The following is an 18,111-nucleotide window of genomic DNA, read 5'->3' as shown; positions in this document are numbered from 1 at the left end:
GTCATAACCCGAGACGTTCTACAATAATTTTATGAATCGACGAGAATAGTTTTTGTGTGCAAAAAAAACTAAATAACGACTTATATAGTGATGACCGATTTCAAAACACTGCATCATGAAGCTTCGAAGCGTTATGAATCAGTGAGTCCATTCAGCGGTTTGGATCGCCAAAGTCACGTGATTTCAGCAGTTTAGCGGTTTGACATGCGATCTGAATCATGATTCGACTCGCTGATTCATAACGCTTCGAAGCTTTATGATGCAGTGTTTTACATTTACATTTAGTCATTTAGCAGACGCTTTTATCCAAAGCGACTTACAAATGAGCGATGAGTTTTGAAATAATGACGTCTTTTAACCTTTTGTGTTCCGAAGATGAACGGAGGTCTTACGGGTGTCGAACGACATGAGGGTAAGTAATTAATGACAGAATTTTCATTTTTGGGTGAACTAACCCTTTAACGTTAGTTCATAAAAATCCAGCGGTTCATGGTTTGTCCGTGTAAGTTCACAGTGCATTAACTAATGTTAGCAAAATTTTAATAATGCATTAGTAAATGTTGAAATTAACAATAACAAAGATAAATAAATGGTTTATAAGTGCAGTTCATTATTAGTTCATGTTAATTAATGTAGTTAACTAATGTTAACTAATGAACCTTATTGTAAAGTGTTACCAAAAAAAACAGTAACATCACTGTCGGGTACAGGCAACCAGTGTAGGGAACGTAGAACAGGGGTGATGTGTTCACATTTGCAAGCTCACGTTAGAACCCTGGCATCCGCACTTTTAACTATTTGAAGGCGGTTTAACGAAGATTGACTAGTAGTCAATTGAGTTTCAGTAGTCAAGCCTAGTGGTGATAAAAGCATGGATAAATCTTTCAAAATTATTAAAAGAGAGAAAGGACTTTGTTTTTACCAGGACTCACAATTGATAAAAACTTGACTTTACAGCTTGAGTAATTTGCCTATCAAGCTTTAAAGCGCTGTCTGGTAAAACACCCAGATGTTTCACATATGGCTTAACATGGTGCGCTAAAACACTAAGATTTAAATGTTGAATTGTTTGGGCATCAGAAGGTGTAAAAACCACAATCTCTGTTTTACTCACAAAAAGTGATCAAAAAGAGCACTAATTAAAACTAAATAGCAAAAACACAATTTTAACGATGCATTTTGAAATTTAATTTCTAAATTTGAAATGATGCAACAAAAAGGAACCGATTTAAATTCAAATTTTTTAATTTAGTAAAGTGACTGGAAATTCAAAGACAGTCATATTGACTACTTTGTTTGATATACATATTTAAAAAGTTATGCCCTACAGAACACTTTATGGTCTAGGGTGGCAGAAAACTTCCAGATTTCCCATATTATTATGAATTTCTTTCAATTGCAATTCAAATTCCTCTTTATGTCATTCCAATTTGACTTCCTGTATGTTGTGGCAAATTCAATTCACATTCACACTAAGCAGTACTGAAAGATTGCATGACCCTGCTTACACATATTCAACTGTCTGTAATGCAGCTGTCTGAACCTCAGCATGCTGTTTCTGGTCCACCTGTGGTACAGTAAAGGGTACGCCATATTTCTCTCTACATGTTTTCTACATTACCTATTTGCTGAGGATGAGAGAGGAGTCCAGATGTAGCGCAACACAATAGGACAGCGTTTCAACTCAGTGCAGAAATGTGACTTGTTTTTGTGTTTGAGCCCAGGATCAGATGGGAATAATAGGATTACAGACGCTAAGCTCGTGTCAGAATAGATTTAGGTCTTTGCCCACGGCCATGGGGATCACTTAACAAATACTCTTCCCCCATACAGATGACTTAAGCTCTTTACCAAGAAAAAAAAAAACCGCACATGCAAATAAAAGACATATATTGAAGACAAGGATGGATAACACACAAAGACAAAAGAATAGTGCGAGGTGTGATGGAGTCGCTCCACAAGCTGTCTCTGTTTCTGTGTTCTTTGTTTCTTGAAACTAATTAGCAAAAACATTAGTCACTATTGTTGTTTGTATGTTTTTTTCATACCAAAATGTTTGCAAATGATGAATACTCTGAATACTGTGGTAAAGGTTTCATTTGACACATCCTGGTCAACTACAACCCCTAGTCCAAGAGAAAAATCTGACTCACAGAAACATTTTTTTGTTACATGTTCCTGTAGTTCACAAATTAAAGCATAGCACTATGGCATGGGCTAATGTCAGGAGTTTGATTCCAAAATACCGTAAAAACAGTTATATTGTGTAATATTGTTATTTTTTTCAGGATTCTTTGATGAATAGAAGAAAAAAAATGCAAATAGGAAATAGATTTTATTTGTAACAATGTAGAAGTAAAAGTCTTAATCTTGTTCTTGATCAATGTAATGTATCATTGCTGAATACAATTATATATACTGTATGTGACGTTGTGAAAAGGACTATGGCTATGAATCTTGCTGCAGAAGGTAACTGTACACAAAAATCAAATACAAAAGGATTCAAGAGTTTAATCTACCTTCTGAACCACCCACAACTTCTGCATAAAGTAATGGTATTGTCAGAAGTTCCCTGACTTAAGAGATCATGAGCCAAACAATTGGAGGTGAGCTCAATTGCCTTGATTACTTCTCTTACTGAGGCTGGCAGATCTAACAGTATTGACCCAGGCTATTACCAACAGCACTTAAACTAAGCCTCTGCTAAAGCAAAGAAAAAGAATAGGCTGCTCTTTGCTTTCTCTCTTTCTTCCACCGTCTTTTCCTCCTTGCATGCTTTGATAGCAGCTTTCATCTACCATGTGGCCGGAGCTTTGTGCAATAACACCATCTACTCCAATTTCACTCCGACGCCTCGTCCCACTGTCCTCACCTCCCTCATAAATTCATAAGCGCGTGTCAGAATGATCAATACGGTTCGCCACCAGTTAGTCCGTTGTTTCCACACTGAGGATTTGCTCTAAGTAACAATTTTAATATGTAAATGTCAGCTTGGATAGCGTTTTAATAAAGAATCATTGGAGCCGCAGCTCATCACCAGCGGCCTGGGCATCAATCATGTCTGGGGGAGCACAGCCATGACAAATAGCTTAAATCTGCACCGCCGCAAACTCTCCCTATTAGCCAATCAAATGGCTGGGGGGAATGAATGGATGACACAGGAGGAATATCCAAGACTTCTCAACATCAGAAAAGAAGGTGTTTTCATTAGCAGGAGCAAAGTGTTGTCGGTGTGGAGTGAAGAGTAGGTAATGAAGTGCAAGAAATAGAGTGTAGTCAGAGCAGAAGGTGTATTTAATAAGAAGTGAATGACAGCAAGACTGATGAACAGATGGAAGTACCATTCATTCAGCCAGTGTAACATTAAAAATATGCAGACACAAAGCTGGACATAAAACTCTACAATTCTGTTTTGGAAATTACACATGACCTTAAGGATTGTTCACCCAAAAAAAATGTACTTACCTTCATGTTGTCTGTTCTGTGGAATACAAAACAAGATGATTCGAAGAACATTGGACCCATTTGATTCTCATTGTACAGACACATAAACACAGAGACATTTTTTCAACATGTATTCTTTTATACTTCACTGAAGAATGGAATTCATGCAGGTTAGAAACAACAAGTGGTTACTTCAGATACAACCAAATTGTGACCATTTAAAAAGTTATTGTGGCGAACAGCGAGGCCGAGGGACCGTGAGGGCGGGACGAGGCGGCGCTCATCAGGGAGGATGAGCGCCAGCTGCGCGCCGCAGCGATCTCGGCCCTCGCGGAGGAGTGAGGGACTATAAAGGAGGAGCGACGACAGTGAGGGACGAGAGAGGACCAGGCCTGGACGTTTTTGTTATGTACACGCTGCAGTCGTCCGCGAGGGGCTGCAGCCTTTTTGTTTTCATTTTGTGTTTGTGTGTGTGTAGGCGGCAGTCGACCGTGAGGGGCTGTCGCCGCCATTTTATTTTGTGTTTATGTTTTATTAAATACTTTGATTGTTCGCCGGTTCCCGCCTCCTTCTTCCCGTACAAACAACGTTTTACTACAGTTATATATATAGTATGAATGTGTAGACTGTAGTATGAATTAAAATCGGGACGTACTACCATCCATCATGTTGTAATAGGTCACGTGACTTATGGCATTAGTTGTCTTGCTTCACTACCATTCACAACTCCTCTCCCACGGCCTCATGGTAGAGTAAAGTGTTGGATTGGGTGCACACTTAATAATCTTGCCGGTAGTAGGAGGATGCTAATATTTTACGTTCTTTCCCTACTATATTGTAGGGCATGTTCGGGCACAGGGATTGAGTATATTCCTTAAAGCCATGTTTTTAGTTCAATTAAATATAGCATATCCATTTTAAATAAAACCACTTTTATTAGGCTACTAATGCTACTTATATTAGCATCTCATCTGAGTGTGCATGATGTTCAACAGTTTCATACTTTATATAAGATATATAACAACTTTAATAAGAAGGTATCCAAGCTAGTAATGTGGTGTATTGTGTAACACTGGACTGATTTACATTCCAACACATCCTTCTTTGCCCACTGGAGTCTATATATGATGATATGTGTCCATCACATCTGTCATGAGACTGGAAGCGATGGTTCTGTTAACTTTGATGTTTCTGATATAGAGGGACATGCCAAAAACCACATTGTTTCTGAGCAATCTGTGCTATGTGTATTAGCCCTCAAAAGCTATGACAGAATTAGGCCTTTACGAGAAGTCACAGAATATACAGTTTGCTATATCGTGATCCCTTGGTCTCTCCCTGTCTCTCTGAAACCGCCTGGCAGTCTCCCCACATGCGAGCCACTACAAAAACCGCTTGCCATGCAAGAAAGTTGAAAAGCAAACAATTAACTCCCAGAGCTCTGTTAAAACACTTCAGTAAAAGCTTATCAAAATGTTGCGACGGAGCAGCAGGATTTGTCAGACTTTAGAGGCAGCGTAGCCCCCCTCATTCTCTCCCTCCCTGTACCGGATGCGTTGAGGACATCCATCTCCTTGACAACAACTTATGCAGAAGATGCTTTATTTCTGCATAACACAAGCAAATTGAGTGCTGTGGGTTTAGGCTAGGTCAGTGTATTGTCATTGTAAAGGGAAATTAATGCATAACCTCAGCAATTACCCACTTGTTTCCCCTATTCTTCCGTTTCATAGTAAATCTAAAAGATGTTTTTTGACATATGGCACTTTGCTTTGAGAAAGAGGCCAACATCTGCTCACATGTGAGGAGCTGAGTTATAATACACATACACATGCAATCTCACACACTAGTTGCCTCAAGCAAGCTGAAACTCTCAAGGCTTTCAGCAAAAAATGCAAAAAGAGAAATGGAAATTTGTAACCAGTTTGTGGAGTAAATGTAGTGTATAACAGGTTGGCAGAGAGGGGGTTAAAAAATCCTCCCGACAATAAAGATGAAAGTATTCATTGTTCTCCATCTCCAGAAAGAAAAAAGTAAAAATAAAGTTGTTTTTATTCTCTGTCACTCGGCACAAAACCATTGTGATGTAACAAAAAAAGCAGCCATGTTCTATGAACTTTTGTTTAAAACAAAAGGCAAACAGAGTCTGATTTGCGTCTTTTATCGTGCTCTACCTTTTTTCATTCATCTTTGGGAGAGAGAGGCAGAGTGTCAAAGTGGTGCATGCTTTGAACTAATCAGGTAGCTGCAGTCTTTTGAATTTGACTTTATTTTCCGCCAATGTCATTGTTCTTTAAAGGTAAGATCTGATAGACTAAGTCATGTGCCGGCACAGCCGCGATCATTTGAGTCCGATAACATCTCTATCTCTATCTGGCACTACATTATGTTAAGGTTGTTAAAATAATTATCCACATTAAAGAAGCTAATCTCCAAGGGCATTGTTAAGACCATTTGAGGAGATCTCAGGAGTCTAGAACAGCTGAACAATTGACTGATCAAGAACCACAAATGTATAGTTGTGCATTATGTTACATGCATTATGGAAATAAATACGCTTAGCAGCAATGTGTGCAGGTGTTTGTTTGTAGAGATTTGCTGATTTAAGGTTGTGGCTGACATTCAAAACAATTCAAATGAATGTTATTTGAACTGTGCTACTCACAAATGCATGGTATATATATATATATATATACTCACTTTTCTCTGCCTGTCTTTATTTCTGCTGTGATTGAATTACAATGAAGAAAGGGGTGTGTGTAGAGAGGGGAAAAAAGGCAGGTACTGAGGGAAGAGGGTTGGACTGTGAGCATTTAGAAACCGAAACTCTTGGTAAGTGTTCTGTTGGCACACTGACCAAACTTTAGCATTCAGACAAAGCCATTTGCAATTGTGGGTTTGACTGATAATTGACCCACTGACCCACTAGTCACATCCAAAGGAACTATGCAGTCAACTATGCAGCAGAGTTTATGGGTCTACATCATTCAATGACTCAGAGAGAAGATTGTCTTTGTGTGTGTTTACAGTATCAAAGGTTAAAGGCTGGTCATGAAAGCAGATGGATGTGATTTGATTAAACCAGATTCTTAGAAGATTTCTCTCCACACATTGCAAGATTGAGACTAAACCCTCTAAACAAGTATTAGGACTTCAACGCACACACACACACACACACACACACACACACACACACACACACACACACACACACACACACGCACACACGTGACACACATCACATGTTGGGTTTTCATGTTTTATGGGGACTTTACATAGGCGTAATGGTTTTTATACCGTACATACCGTATATTCTATCCCCCTACACTGCCCCTGCCCCTAAACCTACCCCTCACAGGAGACATTCTGCATTTTTACATTTTCAAAAAACATCACTGAGTCTGATTTATAAGATGTTTTCCTCATGAGGACCTAAAAATGTCCCCACAAGGATGAGGATTTCGGATATTGCCATCTTTGTAGGGACATTTTGTCCCCATAACGTATAGGGATTACCAGTCCACACACACACACACACACACACACACACACACACACACACACACACACACACTCACACACACACACACACTGTCAAGACAAGTATATTTCTATATTTTTAGACAAAATAAAATATGAAACGAAATAATTTATAATGTCGTTCAGTAGTCAGATAAAAAAAAAACAATGTATTATTATATTATTATCAGCAAGCACACATTTAATTGAAAAGTGACAGTGAAGGCTTACATAATATATTTAAAATAAATGGTGTTCATTTCATTAAGAACTACAGAGAAACTGGAAGCCAGACAACAAACAAGTGACAAATCCTGAGTCGCGACATCACTTCCACCCATTCAACCAGCATAGTTAGCCAACCATGCAGAGAATTCTGTGCCGAGAATGCTTTGTAATCATGCCATGTCGAACCAGGCTCAAGTGGAAATACAACTGGAACATTTCCTCACCATTCTTAGAAACAGCACCTTAAAAGTCTATGAAAAAGAACATGACAACATAAAGCTGGGGCCACACTAAAAGATTTTTTAAATCTTATAAGATTTGCAAAATGTGAGAGACCACAAACATAAGGATAAGAAGGGGGACTTCCTCATGTTTAGATGGAGACGGTGTGAACATGGACTTCACTTTACAGCTTGAGCAGGAGGTGAGTCTTCTGTCAGCTCGCTTTCTGATTGGGTATTGTTTCGTTTCATGTGATAATCTCCAGAGCATGTGCACATTTGTCCTCGGGGTTCCCCCCACGCAACATGATTTCTGATTCATGTTGAATATTTGCGATTTGAGGTCTGGGTGGCTCCGACTTTCTTCCGAGTAGATTCAGTCACTCTTAACACACCTCACACCACAGGAAAATCTGATAAGATAATTTGTAGAACCATCAAGAAAAATCGGAAGATAACTTTACCTAGGATTGTCGGAAGTGAAGAAATCGGCCCGAAATTACTCCGATCATCTTGTAGTATGTACCATCTCGGTTACGAATGCAACCCTCATTCTCTGAAAGAGTATTGGTTCCATTCTCATCTATGTGAGGTGGTTGTTCTTTTTGTGTTTTTAATAATTCTGAGACTTTTTGGTATTTTGAGTTTGGTATTAACTCTTTCCCTGCCAGTGTTTTTGAAAAAAAAGTTGCCAGCCATCGCCAGCATTTTTTATAATTTTCACACAATTTTCATGGCGCCCAGAATATTTTGTTGTATGTATCTGAATATGCAATCTATCAAAAGAAAGAACAGACCCTCTGTTCTTAAAAAAAAAAAAAAAAAAAAAAAACATTTTATTATTTATTATACAGCTAAGAAAATCGTGTATTTGTCAAAGACGGATCTGGATCGTATTCAGAACAATGATTAAAAACATAGATGGAGTATAACAAGTCCATTAACACCCTCAAAGCTTGCACAGTCTTATAGCTCGTATTGGGTCAACATTTATTTCGGTAACATTAGACAGTTTTGATTTACAGTATATGCTGTTTAATGTTGATGATAGCATTATATTATATGCATCTGCTTACATATGATGTCACTTGTTTCTGCTTCTTCTGCATGTGTTTTGATTAGAGTTTAGATTCTCTGCCCGAGCCCAAATTTGACCCGATTGGCCTGCGGGCCGGGTCGGGCTGATATTCCCTGGCACTATCCTCGGGTCAGGTCAGGCTGGGCCGGGCCCTTGATCAAGCATTTGTGTTTTTTTTATTATTACTATTTCATCCTTATTAAACATTATTAATAATTTAGCCTAATTGGGTGGGCAGAAAGCTGTGCCATAATCAGAAATAATATATATATATATTTTTAGCAAAGTAAGAACTAATACTACAACTAAGAAACAAATGTGTACAAAGTTGCACATGTCAGGATTAGTCTAAAAATGCGTGTTAAACTCACAGCACATGCAGTGAAAAACCTTCATGTCACAATTATAGTCTGCTATAGTCTATTTGCTTCTTATTTATTAAATCCAGGCAGTTGGCTGATGAAACCTTGATTGAAATTAAGATAACATTTATACAAGACGAAATTCCCTTTAAAGAAAGTGAAAAGAAAGCTTTCTACAAAACAAAACTGAATATTAAACAAAATATAATAATCACCAAAATAATTTCTGACCCACTCGCATCTTTGCAGTTTTCATAATCAGATGAAATTTAAAAATAACATTATTATATTTAAACATAAATATGAAACAAAATACATTGTTTAGTGGCTACAGCAAGTATAGTAGGCTGCAGTACAGATGCATTTAATGTCTGAGCAGGATTTGAGCAAACGTTGCTTTACCGGTGAGCGGATCATGAGTGGAGCACGCCTGCATAGAGTGAATTATTGAGCTGAGCGTCACACCAGTCCGCTTCGTTCATTACAGGCTCGTTCTCATCAGAACGCCCACGTATTCAAAAATGGTCATGTTTAAATCGGGCTCGGGCTCATAATTACAGTTAATGTGTCGGGCCGGGCCGGGCCAGGCTCGGACACAACGTGCACGGGCTCTGGTAGGGTCGGGCTTGATTATTTGAGCCAGATCTAAGCTCTAGTTTTGATCAGGAGATTCAGTACTCTTTCAGAAGATGCATAATAGTGCCCCCTACTGTATAACAGTGAAAACACGGAAAGCCTGATTTTTTTTTCCGTCAATGGCTGGGAAGCGTGACAAAATGACGGAAATCTCCGTCAGTAGTGGGGAAAGGGATAAATAAGGACTGTTGCAGTTAAATCGTGGAGAGGTGGTGGTCCAGTGGGTTAAACCACTTAACTGATATGCAGAAGGTTGCTGGTTCTATCCCAGCGGTCACCACCAGTGTGTCCTTGAGCAAGGCACTTTACTCCACGTTGCTCCAGGGGGATTGTCCCTGTAATAAGTGCACTGTAAGTCGCTTTGGATAAAAGCGTCTGCCAAATGCATAAATGTAAATGTAAATGTAAATGTAAATCTTGCTCTTTTTCAACTTTGCATAAACCACGCCATCACAGTATATTGACCTCTTTGATAAACATTGTCTATGTATGTGCATGGATGTTTGTAGATTTGATCCTGTGTTGTAAGACACTGCATCGGTATAAGCAGTTATAGCCTTTAATTCTGATAGCCTGTCTACATTTGAGAAAGCCTGAGTCATTTAGCTGGCATGATTATTATTCTGTGTCTGGTCCCTCTCAAATGCCGTGTGACTCTTTGGTGGCCCATGTGTTTATAATGCTTCTGAGTTTCTCTCTTAACCAGCTTAAGCTACACTTTAATACAGAGAGTAAGGTGACTTCTGACCCTTTTGTGTTTGGCTCAGGGCTCTATTCACTCCCACTCTTATTCTTTCTGTCCCACACTCCGTCTTGTCCTCTGCCTGTGTGCATGAGAGAAAACAATTATATCCTGTCGGTTTAAGAAAAAAAACAAACTGAGGTCCATACAGCAGAGGTGAATCTAGGCCCAAATTATGCCTTCTGCATTAAAGGTCCTATGGCATGAAATTTTCATTTTATGAGGTTTTTCAACATTAATATGAGTGTACTCAATGCGCGTCACTGACGCTTTTCATATGATATTATCTAAAAATAATGCTATAATCAACCCTTACTCGTAACTCGTTCATCTCCTGTAATGATACATTATATGTGTTACAAAGTTGGTAATAAGGATGAAGACAGACTCGTGTTTATTCAGAACTCTCAGATACAAACAAAATAAACTTGCGCTGACAGCTCTCTCACAACTCAGTAGTTACTATATAACTTTGTTAGCAATCGCTCCATCTCTGGTCCATTGATGTCAAGTTCGCAAACAAATTGTTTTTTTGAACCGGTTCTTTTTAGTGAACCAGTCGAACCAGTTCACCAAATCGGACTGAATCGTTCTAAACGGTTCACGTCTCGAGTCAGCGCAGATCCATCATTTACTAAAGTTACTAACTTTTTGACATGAGTGACAGTCCCTCCGACTAGAAATAAACGAATAACCTGAAGTATATGCTAGTAACTACAACAGTTCACTGAACTGAGACGTGCTGAGAGAACTGATGAGAAGTGACATCCGTCTCTCTGGCAGGCCGCAGGCTTGTGCCTCGTAGACCTCGTTAAACCACGCCCCCTCCGCTCATTTCAAATGCAAAGATGTCAGCCAATCACAACAGTGGGCGTTTTTACTGAAGTCTCACAGCAGACATGCCCCTTGCAACCGGGCATTCAGCCACAGGGCAAACATCAGTATAAAAAAATGCCTTTTATTTCTAAATTATGACATTTTATGATGTAAAAATCATACTAACAATATAAGTACACCTCAGAATACATTATAAAATAAAATTAAAAATTTTAAAACATGGATAGGCCACACTCAGTCCCTATTGCCACATAACTTCTTGCTTATCTTTCTCACTGTGGTTTTCTTAAAACCCCAGCAAAGAGCCAGAGTGCTTTAGTGTCTGTATGTAGAACAGTAACGTATCTGTAAGTCTGTTAGATAATTTATCAGCTATAGCCGTAGAGCCTTTGATTTAGCGGCAAGATCATGAGAGGTGGTTGTGATGTTTGTATTTTTTTTCTTTAGGCAAGGCAACTTCATGTTTTTATCATTTATCCAATTCAGTTTTATTTGAATAGTCCTTTTCATAATTTTACCAATATATTAAACCTGCAAAAGCAGTTCACAGTCATACAAGTAAAAATATATAGCTATCGATATTCACAGATTTCAACTGACATAATTTCTGGAGATTATAAATATTAAATATTCACCTCTAGCATAAGCTTAATGTATTGCATCTAACATTCACCATGTTTCAATTTTGTAGCAGTATCCTTTATGCAGTACGTTCTTTTGTTCATAATGTCTTCTATCATAAGACAAACGACTACTTAAAAAAGAGGAAAATATTGCAGAAGTTGGATCTTTTAAGAGCATTTGCCTCTAGTAGAAAAAAATACTACTTACTTAAGGAGGACTTCTCTCTCTCTCTCTCTCTCTCTCTCTCTCTCTCTCTCTCTCTCTCTCTCTCTCTCTCTCTCTCTCTCTCTGTGTGTGTAAGTGTGTGTGTGAGTTTCCTTTTTCTTTTTCCTTAGGCATGGCCTCTAGGTATACTGTAATATGGTGTTTGAAAGAGTATTCAAATCTTACATTTCAATGGTTTCCACTAAGATGATAGATAGATAGATAGATAGATAGATAGATAGATAGATAGATAGATAGATAGATAGATAGATAGATAGATAGATAGATAGATAGATAGATAGATAGATAGATAGATAGATAGATAGATAGATAGATAGATAGATAGATAGATAGATAGATAGATAGATAGATAGATAGATAGATAGAAGGTATTTGGCATACAGGGAGAGAGACATCACAGACAATTAGCTGTAATGTGTGGAGGCGGAGCAGGGAGGTGCTCAGCGGGGTTCACTGAGTGTGACGACCCGCATCAATTAAACCTGCTCAGGCTGGACTGCCACTGAGACACACACACTCATACACACATCGACAGGCTACTATTAACCAGAACTAAGCAACAGTGCTCTGCTAATTAGTGAGAGTTCCTGGGTGGAACAGATATACAGGGTTAACATAAACATAAAAGTTTTTTACAAAACTAATTTCAAAGACAGCTCATAACCTGCAGTTGTGCAGAGACTGCATGGTCAGCCAATGATACAAAGGTATCTGTTTATGGGTTTGTGTGTGTTTACCAATGTATCACTTCACAGTGCTTTATAGATACGCAGGCAAACGGCTGCAATAAGGCTGAGGGTAGTCGATACACTCCAAGTAAGATGTGAGGAGGAATCACTAGATCAGGAATGAGAGGATTTTATAGAGCCCTCTGAATCAGTATTGAGTGCATGAGGACATAAGGACGCTTAAGGACGACATGTCCTCATGGCATGACTAGCATGAAATTTCGGATAAGCAGGAAGAGCTGTTCTGAGCCCCCTGTGTGGGCCATCCAAGACTTTTTAATGATTTTATTTGTCACCCATATGTTTATTCTGCCAGCATGGCCTGAAGGCCTTAACTCTTAAATCGGCCTTCTGAAAAGGAATGAATCAGACGGCTGAAAGTCTACAATGCTAATGAGGGATTTCTCCAGAAAATGGCCACGCCATGCGCAGCAAAGCCATCTGTTTATGAGATCATGGCGCCATATCTTTTAGAGAAAGAGACTATCACTCGTGCCTAAAGAGAGAGATTCATTCTGACTAAATACTGCTCCTCTGTGCCATTTACAAATTCAAATTATGTTACCACTTGCATAGGGAATTACCAGTGTGAGCAAATTTGACCCTTATGCCACTAATATGTACCACTCAGAATTGAATCGAGAATGCCTTTTGAATTCCAATTCGAATTTCAACTGAGGAAGCAAACGGGATCTGAATTCAAATTTAAAGGGGTGGTAAACCACGATTTCACTATTCTAACTTTAGCTAACGTGTAATGTTGCTGCTTGAGCATAAACAACATCTGCAAAGTTACAACGTTCAAAGTTTAAAGCAAAGGGAGATATTTGCTTTTAAAGAAATCAGTTTCTAAGAACTACAGCAAACGGCCAGCAGGCGACTACAGACATTCCTCCAGGGTTGGTGACATCACCAGGCTCAATATTTACATAAACCCCTCCTCTGAGAATATTAAATAAGGGGGGGTGAGGCCATTTTGTATCGCGGCGCTGTTGTGGTATAGTTAGGCTGGAGTGTTGTTGCCGCGATGCCAAGGAAACGCTGTTATATTCATCCGGATTGCAGGTCTGGGGTACTTGCTTTGTTCAGCCTTCATTGGGAAGGGGGTGCGTTGCAGAGCGTTTAACATACAGCATGTTATATGCACGTGTGTTTGAGTCAGCCTGGAATCAGGCGCGCGCAGGGCTCCCTGCAGCACATCTAACAGAGGAAAACATCCACCATCTTCGCGATTTCAATGCCAGATTTGCACAACGTCAGCTGCGTGAAAAAAACACTGCCGGTGCGTGGATGCACGACGCGCGCTGCACATTTCACGGAGGACAACACAAACTTCCACAAACTTCGCGAGTTCAATACAGGATATGCACAACTGCTTGTCCTGAAAGCTGGATTTACAAGCAGAAGCTGTTTACGGGCCACAACCTGTAAGTCTGATTAAGTTAAGTTAAAATCTCAACAGCGAACCTGACATTAGTGTAAATGATTCTTTGATTAGAGCTTTTATGTATTGTTTATCTACAGGCATGCTAAACATGGTTCTGTGTGTGATTTGGCTAACTTACTAGTTAAAGCCAGTGCTTAGTGTTCGTTTTGGGTTAGTTCTTGCGACAGATATTTGGCTATAATCGTTCTAAAAATACAAAAGTTAAAGTGCCATTCAGTAGCGATCATTATAGATCCGCAGTCTTTACTCTTGAGGACTGAACAGGTTCTGCTCGATCATCTTCACTCAAATGTTCTGGGTCTGATTCGGGCTCATATGGTTTTATTGACGCCGTTGTTTCTACTGACCAAAGCACAGCCTCCGGTAAGGGGCGTTTCCGACAAATGTGCACTAGGCGGTTAGCGAATCACAACACATTGGGCCAGCTAACCAATCTGAGCCCATTGCGTATTTTTGAGGGACTGGCTTCATACAACCCGGAAAGCATCAGACCGTTTTACAAGGAGGGACAGAGCAGTGTAGAATAAAGGTCAAATATATGAAAAATAAGGCAATTTTTTTTAAAACGAAGCATGAACACATGTTACAGTGCACCCCACAAACACAGTCAAGCCTTCAAAAGAATGTGTTTTACCACCCCTTTAAGAAAGTCGATTTTCAAAATAACTAAATCCAAAGCAATAACTGCTGAAAGAATTGTTTTTAATACAACTCATTTTCAGCATGAATTACCCTTAAACATGTTGTACAAAAAACATATGGGACATTTCCAGATTCATTAGATGATGTAAATAATCACTGCTTGAAATGCCATATACATTTGCATGTATTTCATTATATTTAATAATAAAATTATAAATATATACCATAAATATTGCATTTCCCAGGATGTTCTAATTTTACCCAAATGTTATGTAAATATTTTCACATTTTATAAAGCTATCTGAAAATTTATGGAAATGGTTTATTTTTTTATTTTTATTTTTTTATTTTTTAAATCTTCAAATTTAAAACTTTATTTTTATTGATTTTTTTATTGACAAAAAACAGCAAAATACAAAACTCTCGTAGGGGAAAGAGAGTATACACATACATGTAATTACAAATGTAGTCAAAATACAAAAGTTAATAACTAAATAGAAAACAACAACAGAACAAAAAAAAGAAAAAAAGAAAAAAAAGAAAAAAGAAAAAAAAGAAAAGAAAAAAGAAAGGGGCTATTTAGAAACACAAGTAAATGTCAAAAAGGCTATTTTTTTCCTTCTTTTCCTCTTTTTCTCTTTTTTGACTGTATACACACAATTCTGACTTTATACACATAATTCTGACTTTATACACACAATTCTGACTTTATATCACACAATTCAAATCTGACTATCACACAATTCTGACTTTATATCACACAATTCAAATCTGACTATCACACAATTCTGACTTTATATCACACAATTCTGACTTTATACACACAATTCTGACTTTATACACACAAATCTGACTTTATACACACAATTCTGACTTTATACACACAATTCTGGCTTTATATCACACAATTCAAATCTGACTATCACACAATTCTGACTTTACATCACACAATTCAAATCTGACTATCACACAATTCTGGCTTTATATCACACAATTCTGACTTTATATCACACAATTCAAATCTGACTATCACACAATTCAAATCTGACTATCACACAATTCTGACTTTATACAATGGAATGCATATTGAAATGGTTTTGATTACTATTAATTTGACTTAATTTAGAAACTTAATTTAGAAAAATGTAATTAGTCTGATTTCTAAACAGAAAGGTGCTGCATGTCTTTGAAATGCAATTCAGTAATTCCCTGTCATTCCAATTTAACTTCCTGAAGGTTGTGGCCAATTCAATACAGCTTATGACTTGAAAATCAACAAATTCTTAAATTCAGAATTTTTACCAACCCTTCCATACAGTACATACTGTGGCGTTGTGCAATTTCCCAGAAGAAATATACAAGTGATGGAGATCCAATTCACAGACACCCAAAGGGCCGTAGTTTATTTCGTGAAAGTTTACAACCTAAAATGCGAGTATTAGGAGACGTCCTAACTTCCCCAAAAACAACAAAATGCAAAGGAGACGGCCTATTTTCCCTGAACAGCTCACTCCAACGCTTTGTTTCTTTTCTCTATCCACAACAGCAAACAGTGTCAGTGCCACAATACAAACACATTTCACACAAAGGAACAGTTATGGGACACGGACAGCACATGGACAATTTCAATTTGACTAAAACCCTTAATTCCAGTGAATACAAATCTAAGTGCTACACCATGCAGTCTCATTCTACAGAATGATGTGCTACCTGTCTATTTATATCAAATATAACGTGGCCTCTACTGTAATGTAGGCCTACAACTCTTAAAAGGTATTGATTTGAAAAAGAAGACCCAAATCTGTCACAAAGACTCTAAAATTTATATATGTGAAATCAATATTAAAATTATGTAAAAGAGTCTAAACGAAAGCGTCTTTGAAAAAGAGTTAATTTCAATCACAATAATGTTTAAGACTCCCAATGGGTAAGTAGGCTTAATACTTGTGCTTGTGGAACTAAACTACTTTGGACCTATGGATATTATATCATTAATCTGCAGCCAGTCTCAATGTAATATTGATATGGCTGATATTTTGTTTGTGTGTGGTGGTCTTGTTTTGACCTCCTACAGCTTGTCTGGTCATCAGGTTGATCTGCCATGGGTTTGGCTTGGTCCATTAATCATTGATGGCTTGGGTCAGACGGCTTCAGGCCCTTTTCATTGTGCGTGAGTGGGGTTGTCGTGTGAGGGAGAGAGAAAAGGAAGGTGTGCGAGACTGACTGACAAACAATGGGTGGTGTGTGTGTCTGTGTGTGCGTGAGCATATGTGGCAATCAGTGTCATGTGGAGCAAAAGCTCTGGGGGCTTGAGACCACAGGCCCTCTCAAGGGAAATTTTACCACACTCTTAGACCCAACAGTGTTTATTACAGAGTGACAGAGAAAAGCAGACAGAGGTATGTCACTAAGCCCTGGCTGTGTGTAAACAGTTATTACGGGTCAATAGTATCGCTAATGTCAGCCCAGGGGAAATTTGGGTAAATAGATGAAGGATTAAACATTTAGGCCACTTTAATTTCAGCACTACAAATGGCCTTCACACATACAGAAAACACACACACACAGACACACACTGATTTACAAAGATACCAAACTAAACACTAATTTGATTGTGCAATGTACCACATTTAGAATAATTGCTCAAATTACATGGGCAAATAGGTAAAATAAGGCTCACTGCCAGAAGGTAAAAAAAATGTATAACTTATATGAATTATATAGGCCTGTATGTTTATAAATATATGGTATCCTCCTGAGACCTTTGTCTATGCCTATATTGCATATGCCTATACATTATATTCCAAATTGAGCCACAGTTTTAGCACATTCAGGGCTTTTCAGAGATACCAAATGTTTGGAGATTTCAGCATGACAACTCCCTCTCCTCGGTGCTTAAAAATGACTGACTTTGACGGAATCACTTTTTTGACTGAAACTACTTTTAAGCAGGAAATTACAGAATATTTATGTACATATTTACAGCGGGTCTATTCGGGATTAGCATTATCTAAAGTATTTTTTCTGGACCTTTTTACAGAAAGTAAAAATTGTCGTAATCTTTACTGACATTGTCTGTAATGATTACTGAGATGGCACATTCGGACGGGACTAAAATCACTGAGAAGCTCTGGTAATAATTTATTAACCCCACCTCTTCATGTAAAACTAATCCCGTCCAAATTGTGCCAATGACAAGTTACAAGCGTAAGCTAGGCAAAGCCAAAACCCCCCAAAAAATTGCCAAGCATAAGCTAGAGTAGAACATACATTTTGATTTGATAAGATTGATTGATTGATTTTACCAGTAGTAAAAGCTGTGTTTGTGATGTTTTTGAGTCAGGGGAGGCACAGTGTGTGAAAGAGAGCTGCACAATA

The sequence above is a fragment of the Gobio gobio genome, assembly GCF_949357685.1.
Source record: "Gobio gobio genome assembly, chromosome: 16".
Taxonomy (NCBI): domain Eukaryota; kingdom Metazoa; phylum Chordata; class Actinopteri; order Cypriniformes; family Gobionidae; genus Gobio; species Gobio gobio.
This window is presented reverse-complemented; position numbering follows the sequence as displayed.